The following is a 10,422-nucleotide window of genomic DNA, read 5'->3' as shown; positions in this document are numbered from 1 at the left end:
CAAAATAATGGGACACTGCAATTTTACACATGATGGAATGTTAATTGCTTAATTAACTCCGGAATCATACCTGTGTGAAAGCCACATACTGTCCATAGTCTATACATCCCATCACATATATATACAGTATATATACACTACATGATCCACATATTCTACAGATATATTATATCCACATACTGTCCATAGTCTATACATCCCATCACATATATATACAGTATATATACACTACATGATCCACATATTCTACAGATATATTATATCCACATACTGTCCATAGTCTATCCATCCCATTACATATATATATATATACAGTATATATACACTACATGATCCACATATTCTAGATATACTATATATTATATCCACATACTGTCCATAGTCTATACATCCCATCATCAATGTTCCCTGTCAGCACTGAGCTAATTTCAGGCCTGCTGAGCGCAAACTTGAACGTTGTGAAAATTCTTAGCAACTTCCAGCGCACATTTTGAAAAAACATGCCGGGCTTGACATTAACCTGTTTATCCATTTGTCCTTCAGACAAGGGGCGGCAGGAGTAGCCTAGTGGTTAGAGCATTGGACGAGTAACCGGAAGGTTGCAAGTTCAAACCCCGAGCTGACAAGGTACAAATCTGTCGTTCTGCCCCTGAACAGGCAGTTAACCCACTGTTCCTAGGCCGTCATTGAAAATAAGAATTTGTTCTTAACTGACTTGACCTGGTTAAATAAAGGTTAAAAAATAATAATAAAAATAAAAAGGAGGTGAAAGAAAATACAATACAAAATACAATGCATTATTATTCCCTTAGCATTATTACAGAGAATCAGACATGATGCTAAGACCTACTGACAATGCATTATTATTCCCTTAGCATTATTACAGAGAATCAGACATGATGCTAAGACCTACTGACAATGTTCGTCTATGGAGATTGCATGGCTGTGTGCTCGATTTTATACACCTATCAGTAACGGGTATGGCTGAAATAGCCGAATCCACTAATTTGAAGGTGTGTACACTATAGAGAGGAGAGATACTCTGAGGCCTCAGAGAGTAGAGGACACAATGCACTACAGCAGCACAGCACAGGTGTGGGTGGGTGGGTGTGGGTGTGGGTGGGGTGTGGGTGTGGGTGTGGGTGGGTGGGTGGGTGTGTGGGTGGGTGTGGGTGTGGGTGTGGGTGGGTGTGGGTGTGTTTACCGGAGATGACGAGTCGTTCCAACGGTCAGGATCGTCTAGACGTCTGTTCTCCTTGTTCTCATCTGACTCTCTCTCTCTCTCCTTCTCTCTCTCCTTCTCCCTCTCCTTCTCTCTCTCCTTCTCTCTCTCCGAGGCTCCGAACAGCTCTTTCTCCACGCTGGCTGTATGCAACAGATGACCGTCGGACCGACGCTTCGGAGAAGAGTGTATCTCCTTTGGTTGGAAACTGGAGGACAACAGAGCACATACATACCTTCAAATAAAAGGGGGGATTGATCTGGCAACTGAAGGGCTACTGGGTTCACATCCTAACAATCCTTAACCGTTGTGGCCTTGAGCAAGGCACTTTACCCTACAACAACATGCTTTCCATCCATCTACCTGTCCTGTCTGTGCTCGGTGATTGATTGATTGATTGACTAGGGCAGTTCTTCCTCGTCACTGGGGCTTCTGTCTCGGCATTGCTTGCTCTTAGGGGTATTAGGCTGGTTATCTGTAAAGCACTTTGTGACGAATGCAGATGTAAAAGGGCTTTATCAATAATAGAATGATTGGTGTCCTACCTGTGCTGTCTGTGATTAGTGTCCTACCTGTGCTGTCTGTGTTTGGTGTCCTACTTGTGCTGTCTGTGTTTGGTGATTGATTGATTGGTGTCCTACCTGTGCTGTCTGTGTTTGGTGATTGATTGATTGGTGTCCTACCTGTGCTGTCTGTGTTTGGTGATTGATTGATTGGTGTCCTACCTGTGCTGTCTGTGTTTGGTGATTGATTGATTGGTGTCCTACCTGTGCTGTCTGTGTTTGGTGATTGATTGATTGGTGTCCTACCTGTGCTGTCTGTGTTTGGTGGCCAGGGCGCGATGGAGCTCCTCAATGATGCAGCTGGGTGGTGGTGGGGGGTGCAGCATCCCCAGGTGAGGAGAGCCAGTAGGCGTGGTGATCCGTCCTCTCAGCAAGGAGTCTGGGGAGGTTCTGGGCAGAGTGAAGGTCCTGGGGAAAGTGGCTGGAGACTTCTTCCTCTCTGGGTTAGCACCCGACTTAGGGAAAGGGTGAGGACCTGGAGAGAGTATTATAATAATATAATGTTACTGTTGCTCTGTTGGTAAATATAATGGTGAAGGTCCTGGGTAGAATGGTTGTAATCAAATCATCAAATCAAATTTTATTTGTCACATACACATGGTTAGCAGATGTTAATGCGAGTGTAGCGAAATGCTTGTGCTTCTAGTTCCGACAATGCAGTAATAACCAACAAGTAATCTAACTAACAATTCCAAAACTACTGTCTTATACACAAGTGTAAGGGGATAAAGAATATGTACATAAAGATATATGAATGAGTGATGGTACAGAGCAGCATAGGCAAGATACAGTAGATGGTATCGAGTACAGTATATACATATGAGATGAGTATGTAAACAAAGTTGCATAGTTAAAGTGGCTAGTGATACATGTATTACATAAAGATGCAGTAGATGATAGAGTACAGTATATACGTATACATATGAGATGAATAATGTAGGGTATGTAAACATTATATTAGGTAGCATTGTTTAAAGTGGCTAGTGATATATTTTACATAATTTCCCATCAATTCCCATTATTAAAGTGGCTGGAGTTGAGTCAGTGTGTTGGCAGCAGCCACTCAATGTTAGTGGTGGCTGTTTAACAGTCTGATGGCCTTGAGATAGAAGCTGTTTTTCAGTCTCTCGGTCCCAGCTTTGATGCACCTGTACTGACCTCGCCTTCTGGATGATAGCGGGGTGAACAGGCAGTGGCTCGGGTGGTTGTTGTCCTTGATGATCTTTATGGCCTTCCTGTAACATCGGGAGGTGTAGGTGTCCTGGAGGGCAGGTAGTTTGCCCCCAGTGAAACGTTGTGCAGAACTCACTACCCTCTGGAGAGCCTTACGGTTGTGGGCGGAGCAGTTGCCGTACCAGGCGGTGATACAGCCCGTCAGGATGCTCTCGATTGTGCATCTGTAGAAGTTTGTGAGTGCTTTTGGTGACAAGCCGAATTTCTTCAGCCTCCTGAGGTTGAAGAGGCGCTGCTGCGCCTTCTTCACGATGCTGTCTGTGTGGGTGGACCAATTCAGTTTGTCTGTGATGTGTATGCCGAGGAACTTAAAACTTACTACCCTCTCCACTACTGTTCCATCGATGTGGATAGAGGGTTGTTCCCTCTGCTGTTTCCTGAAGTCCACAATCATCTCCTTAGTTTTGTTGACGTTGAGTGTGAGGTTATTTTCCTGACACCACACTCTGAGGGCCCTCGCCTCCTCCCTGTAGGCCGTCTCGTCATTGTTGGTAATCAAGCCTACCACTGTTGTGTCGTCCGCAAACTTGATGATTGAGTTGGAGGCGTGTGTGGCCACGCAGTCGTGGGTGAACAGGGAGTACAGGAGAGGGCTCAGAACGCACCCTTGTGGGGACCCAGTGTTGAGGATCAGCGGGGTGGAGATGTTGTTGCCTACCCTTACCACCTGGGGGCGGCCCGTCAGGAAGTCCAGTACCCAGTTGCACACGTCGGGTCGAGACCCAGGGTCTCGAGCTTGGAGGGTACTATGGTGTTAAATGCCGAGCTGTAGTCGATGAACAGCATTCTCACATAGGTATTACTCTTGTCCAGATGGTGCTAATGGTGCTAATTGATACGAAACTGAAATACCTTATCAACATAAGTATTCAGACTCTTTGCTATGAGACTCGAAAATGAGCTCAGGTGCATACCACATTCCATTGATCATGCTTGAGACGGAGTCCACCTGTGTAAATTCAATTGATTGGACATGATTTGGGAAGGCACACACCTGTCTATATAAGGTCCCACAGTTGACAGTGCACGTCAGAGCAAAAACCAAGCCATGAGGTCGAAGGAATTGTCAGTAGAACTACGAGACAGGATTGTGTCAAGGTACAAAAAAATTTTCTGCAGCATTGAAGGTCCCCAAGAACACAGTGGCCTCCATCATTGTTAAATGGAAGATGTTTGGCCGCCCGGCCGCCCGACCAAACTGAGCAATCGGGGGAGAACGGCCTTGGTCAGGGAGGTGACCAAGAACCTGATGTCACTCTGACAGAGCTCCAGAGTTCCTCTGTGGAGATAGAAGAATCTTCCAGAAGGACAACCATCTCTGCAGCACTCCACCAATCAGGTCTTTATGGTAGAGTGGCCAGACAGAAGCCACTCCTCAGTAAAAGACACGCCAGCCCACTTGCAGTTTGCCAAAAGGCACCTAAAGGACTCTCAGACCATGAAAAATAAGATTCTCTGGTCTCCTACATGTACAAATCACTTTGACAGCTGTACACACTGCACATTGCCTCAGTAACCCCTGTATATAGCCTCATTATTGTTATTTTATTGTTACCTTTTTCAATGTTTTCTATTTTACTTACATTTTTTAATAAACAATTACTTAGCTCTATTTTCTTAGAACTGCATTGTCGGTTAAGGGCTTGTAAGTAAGCATTTCACAGTACACCTGTTGTATTTGGCGCAAATGACAAATAAAAGAAATTTTTATGAAACCAAGATTGAACGCTTGGGCCTGAATGCTAAGCGTCGCGTTTGGAGGAAACCTGACACCATCCCTACGGTGAAGCATGGTGGTGGCAGCATCATGCTGTGGGGATGTTTTTCAGCGGAAGGGACTAGGAGACTTGTCAGGATCAAGGGAAAGATGAACGGAACAAAGTACAGAAAGATCCTTGTTCTTATTAACTGACTTGCCTAGTTAAAAATAAATAAATAAAATACCCCTTTGCCATTCTTAAATCATGCCATGTGGTTGTACAGTGCATTCGGGAAGTATTCAGACCCTTTGACTTTTTCCACATTTTGTTACATTACAGCCTTATTCTAAAATTTTGCAAAACTATTACAAATAAAAAAACAGATACCTTATGGAAATAAGTATTCAGACCCTTTGCTATGAGAAATTGAAATTATGCTCCGGTGCATTCTGTTTCCATTGATCATCCTTGATGTTTACACAACTTGATTGGAGTCACCTGTGGTAAATTCAGTTGATTGGACATGATTTGGAAAGACACACACTTGTCTATATAATGTCCCACAGTTGACAGCGCATGTCAGAGCAAAAACCAAGCCATGAGGTCAAAGGAATTGTCTGTAGAGCTCCGAGACAGGATTGTGTCGAGGCAGATCCTGGGAAGGGTACCAAAACATTTCTGCAGCATTAAAGGTCCCCAAGAACACAGTGGCCTCCATCATTCTGAAATGGAAGAAGTTTCAAACCACCAAGACTCTTCCTAGAGCTGGCCGCACGGCCAAACTAAGCAATTGGGGGAGAAGGGCCTTACTCAGGGAGGTGACCAAGAACCCTATGGCCACTGACAGAGCTCCAGAGTTCCTCTGTGGAGATGGGAGAACCTTCCAGAAGGACAACCATCTCTGCAGCACTCTACCAATCAGGCCTTTATGGTAGAGTGGCCAGAGGGAAGCCACTCCTCAGTAAAAGGCACCTAAAGGACTCTGACCATGAGAAACAAGGGTATCTTGTCTTATGCATAGTCACTGTACCTCTACCTACATGTACATATTACCTCGACTGACCGGTACCCCTGTATTTTCTTAACTGCATTGTTGGTTAAGGGCTTGTAAGTAAGAATTTCACTGTAAGGTCTACTTACACCTGTTGTTTTCAGCGCATGTGACAAATACAATTTTAATTTGATGAAACTAAGATTGAACTCTTCGGCCTGAAATGCCAGGTGTCACGTCTGGAGGAGACCTGGCACCATCCCTACGGTGAAGCATGGTGGTGGCAGCATCATGCTGTGGGGATGTTTTTCAGCGGCAGGGACTGGGAGACCAGTCAGGGATGAGGCAAAGGTGAACGGAGCAAAGTACAGAGAGATCCTTGATGAACACCTGCTCCAGAGTGCTCAGGACCTCAGACTGGGGCGAAGATTCACCTTCCAACAGGACAACAACCCTTAGCACAGAGCCAAGACAACGCATGATGGTCTTCGGGACAAGTCTCTGAATGTCCTTGAGTGGCCCAACCAGAGCCCGGACTTGAACCTGATCGAACATCTCTGGAGAGACCTGAAAATAGCTGTGCAGCAACGCTCCCCATCCAACCTGACAGAACTTGAGAGGATCTGCAGAGAAGAATGGGAGAAACTCCCCAAATACAAGTGTGCCAAGCTGGTAGCGTCATACCCAAGAAGACTTGAGGCTGTAATCACTGCCAAAGGTGCTTCGACAAAGTTTTGAGTAAAGGGTCTGAAAACTTATCTAAATGTGATTTTATTTATAATTTGTTTTTCAAAAATGACTCAAAACCTGTTTTTGCTTTGTCATTATGGGGTATTCTGTGTGGACTGATCATTTTAGATTAAGGCTGTAATATAACAAAATGTGGACAGAGTCAAGGGGTCTGAATACTTTCCGAATGCCCTGAATACAGTATATATATATATATATAACATACTAGCCTGGTGGAGAGAGGTATAATATACTATGATGATCTGTGATAGTTCAACCTAACCCCCTGTCAGCCCAGCTTGGACCGGATTAAGCCAGCAGTATGAGGCTTCTTAGCGTTAGCTAGCAGGCTAACAGGCCAGTAACAGAGGCTAGTTGGAAGCTGATTTGAGACTTACCCTCTAGACTGCCCAGCCTGGTCAGTAGTTTAGGCCGGTTGGGGGGTGGCGGGGTGCCGGCCCGGCAGGATGGGGGTCCATTGGGTGGGGTGTCTCCTGTCCCCCTCCTGTCTCAGCCTGTCCCAGGGTATTGTCCACACAGGACTCACAGAGGGACGCATCCTCCTCTCCACCCTCCTCACTCTGGCTAGGGACCATCACAATATCCTCTGTCAGGTCCACCACTGAAACAAACAGTATCATCATCAACAACACAGTCCTCTGTCAAATTATTGATATTAAAAGTTTTCTTGTAAATCTGAAATGAATCAGCTGGCTTACTGTGGTTCTGATCTCCTATCATTGTGCCTTTATAAGAAGATGCCATACATAATATGACTGCAGAGGTTCATGAAAACAGCCGACACTGCACTACAGTCCTAAATCAAAATTTGGAGGGACATTTGTCCTACCTGTAGAGGGGTCAGAGGTTAGAGGTCGGAGGTCAGAGGTCGTACCTGTAGAGGGGTTGTCTTCGTCGCTGATCAGGTCCTCTGAGGTGGTTGCCAGGGGAGCCAGAGGTTCCTCCTCCTCTGCATCTGATTGCCTGGGAGGGTCCTCTACCCCCCCACACGCCTCACAACACTCTAAACACATACACAGACACAGGAGTTATACAGAAGTTTATCGGCATGAAAGTATTCACTTTTTACTATTACAGTGGGTTGTGTGTGTGTGTGTGTGTGTGTGTGTGTGTGTGTGTGTGTGTGTGTGTGTGTGTGTGTGTGTGTGTGTGTGTGTGTGTGTGTGTGTGTGTGGTATACCTGGCTCAGTCCCCTCCAGGCCCCTCCTATCCAGTTGGTCTGGGGTCTCCAGGCCCCTCCTAACCAGTTGGTCTGGGGTCTCCAGGCCCCTCCTAACCAGCTGGTCTGGGGTCTCCAGGCCCCTCCTAACCAGTTGGTCTGGGGTCTCCAGGCCCCTCCTAACCAGTTGGTCTGGGGTCAATGGTACCGCTGCCTTCCTCTCTACAGCTGAAACACACAGAACAATATCAGTAGGTTCATCCTACACATACATTCCGTTAGATAAAAATCAAGTGTCCATCTTGGTCACCTGAGGAGTTCTGCTGCTTCTTTTTCCTCCACTTCCAGGGTTTAAAGATCCGTCCCAGACTGGCCAGTTTACTATTCATCCTTACGGGAGGGGTCCGCACCCCGAGACCACACCCCCGGAGCACCCTCCCCCTGCTGCTGCTCCATCACTGAGAGGAGAGAGGGAGGAGGAGAGGAGAGGAAGGGAAGAGAAGAGAGCTCAGATTTAACACAGTATCACCTATAGGACTAACAGGGAACTGTTAGAAGGTAGTGCGAATGGCCCAGCACATCACTGGGGCCAAGCTTCCTGCCATCCAGGACCTATATTCCAGGCGGTGTCAGAGGAAGGCCCAAAAAATTACCAAAGACTCCAGCCACCCTACTGTAGTCATAGAATGTTTTCTCTGCTACCGCACGGCAGGCGGTACCAGAGCGCCAAGTCTAGGTCCAAAAGGCTTCTTAACAGCTTCTACCCCCCAAGCCATAGGATTGCTGAACAGCTCATCAAACGGCTACCTATTTGTATTGTCCCCACTCCACCCCCCATTTTTACGCTGCTGCTACTCTCTGTTCATTATCTATGCATAGTCCCTTTACCTCTACCTATATCTACATATTACTTGAATTACCTCAACAACAGCAAAACGCCCACAGACTGGTTTAATGCAGACTGTAAAATTATAAGGAAAAACTTAGAACACTATCAAACCAAAAGCACAGAGACCCAAATAATGGTGAATTACACCTTCAATACTGTGAGACTTTAAAACTCTATAAACGTACCAACCAAAAAAAGCACAGTGCAACAGCAAGCACCTGACACTAATTGAGGAGTCCATAAACACAAACAACTTCTGGCAAAACTGGAAAAACCTGAAAGAAACTAGAGGAATTAGAGATACAAAATGGGGACATATGGACAACCCATTTAAAAACCCTCTACAATATCGTTCAAATTGATGCAAATGCAAAACAATGTCAAATTCATGAGAAGTTCAATGTATTAGAAAAAGCTAGAAAGGACAATCAAAATCAATTGGATTCCCCAATTTACTGACCAGGAGCTCTATAAGAATTTTTTTAAAGCATGCGGAACTGATTGTAACCTAAATAATTTCAGGTTCTGCCCCAAATCCAAAAGACTGCTGAACAGCTTCTACCCCAAGCCATAAGACTGCTGAACAATCTGCCCGCTTGACCCTATCCCCTCCTCTCTTCTCCAGACCATTTCCGGAGACCTTCTCCCTTACCTCACCTCGCTTCATCAACTCATCCCTGACCGCTGGCCACGTCCCTTCCTTCTTCAAGAGAGCGAGAGTTGCACCCCTTCTGAAAAACCTACACTCGATCCCTCCGATGTCAACAACTACAGACCAGTATCCCTTCTTTCTTTCTCTCCAAAACTCTTGAACGTGCCGCCCTTTGGCCAGCTCTCCCGCTTATCTCTCTCAGAATTACCTTTCTTGATCCAAATCAGTCAGGTTTCAAGACTAGTCATTCAACTGAGACTGCTCTTCTCTGTATCACGGAGGCGCTCCGCACTGCTAAAGCTAACTCTCTCTCTGCTCTCATCCTTCTAGACCTATCGGCTGCCTTCGATACTGTGAACCATCAGATCCTCCTCTCCACCCTCTCCGAGTTGGGCATCTCCGGCGCCGGCCCACCCTTGATTAAGGGGGCCTACCTGACAGGTTCGTTCCTAGTAGGGTGGCGTGGCGAGAATCTGTCTCCTCGCCACGCGCCACCACTGGGGTCCCCCAGGGCTCTGTTCTAGGCCCTCTCCTATTCTCGCTATACACCAAGTCACTTGGCTCTGTCATAACCTCACATGGTCTCTCCTATCATTGCTATGCAGACGACACACAATTAATCTTCCTTTCCCCTTTCTGATGACCAGGTGGCGAATCGCATCTCTGCATGTCTGGCAGACATATCAGTGTGGATGACGGATCACCACCTCAAGCTGAACTCGGCAAGACGGAGCTGCTCCCTCCCGGGGGAAGGACTGCCCGCTCCATGATCTCGCCATCACGGTTGACAACTCCATTGTGTCCTCCTCCCAGAGCGCCAAGAACCTTGGCGTGATCCTGGACAACACCCTGTCGCTCTCAACTAACATCATGGCGGTGGCCCGTTCCTGTAGGTTCAAGCTCTACAACATCCGCAGAGTACGACCCTGCCTCACACAGGAAGCGTGCAGGTCCCAATCCAGGCACTTGTCATCTCCGTCTGGATTACTGCAACTCGCTGTTGGCTGGGCTCCCTGCCTGTGCCATTAAACCCTACAACTCATCCAGAACGCCGCAGCCCGTCTGGTGTTCAACCTTCCCAAGTTCTCTCACGTCACCCCGCTCCTCCCTCTCTCCACTGGCTTCCAGTTGAAGCTCGCATCCGCTTACAAGACCATGGTGCTTGCCTACGGAGCTGTGAGGGGAACGGCACCCCAGTACCTCCAGGCTCTGATCAGGCCCTACACCCAAACAAGGGCACTGCGTTCATCCACCTCTGGCCTG

At 46.8% G+C, this 10,422-nt stretch overlaps 1 pseudogene; it reads right to left on the bottom strand.

The window, feature by feature from the left end:
* Nucleotides 1-1,041: 1,041 nt before the first annotated feature.
* On the bottom strand, nucleotides 1,042-10,176 carry LOC135536285 (phosphatase and actin regulator 3-like; annotated as a pseudogene).
* Nucleotides 10,177-10,422: the final 246 nt, after the last annotated feature.

The sequence above is a fragment of the Oncorhynchus masou genome, unplaced genomic scaffold (assembly GCF_036934945.1).
Source record: "Oncorhynchus masou masou isolate Uvic2021 unplaced genomic scaffold, UVic_Omas_1.1 unplaced_scaffold_5894, whole genome shotgun sequence".
NCBI classification, from domain to species: Eukaryota; Metazoa; Chordata; class Actinopteri; order Salmoniformes; family Salmonidae; genus Oncorhynchus; species Oncorhynchus masou.
This window is presented reverse-complemented; position numbering and strand designations above follow the sequence as displayed.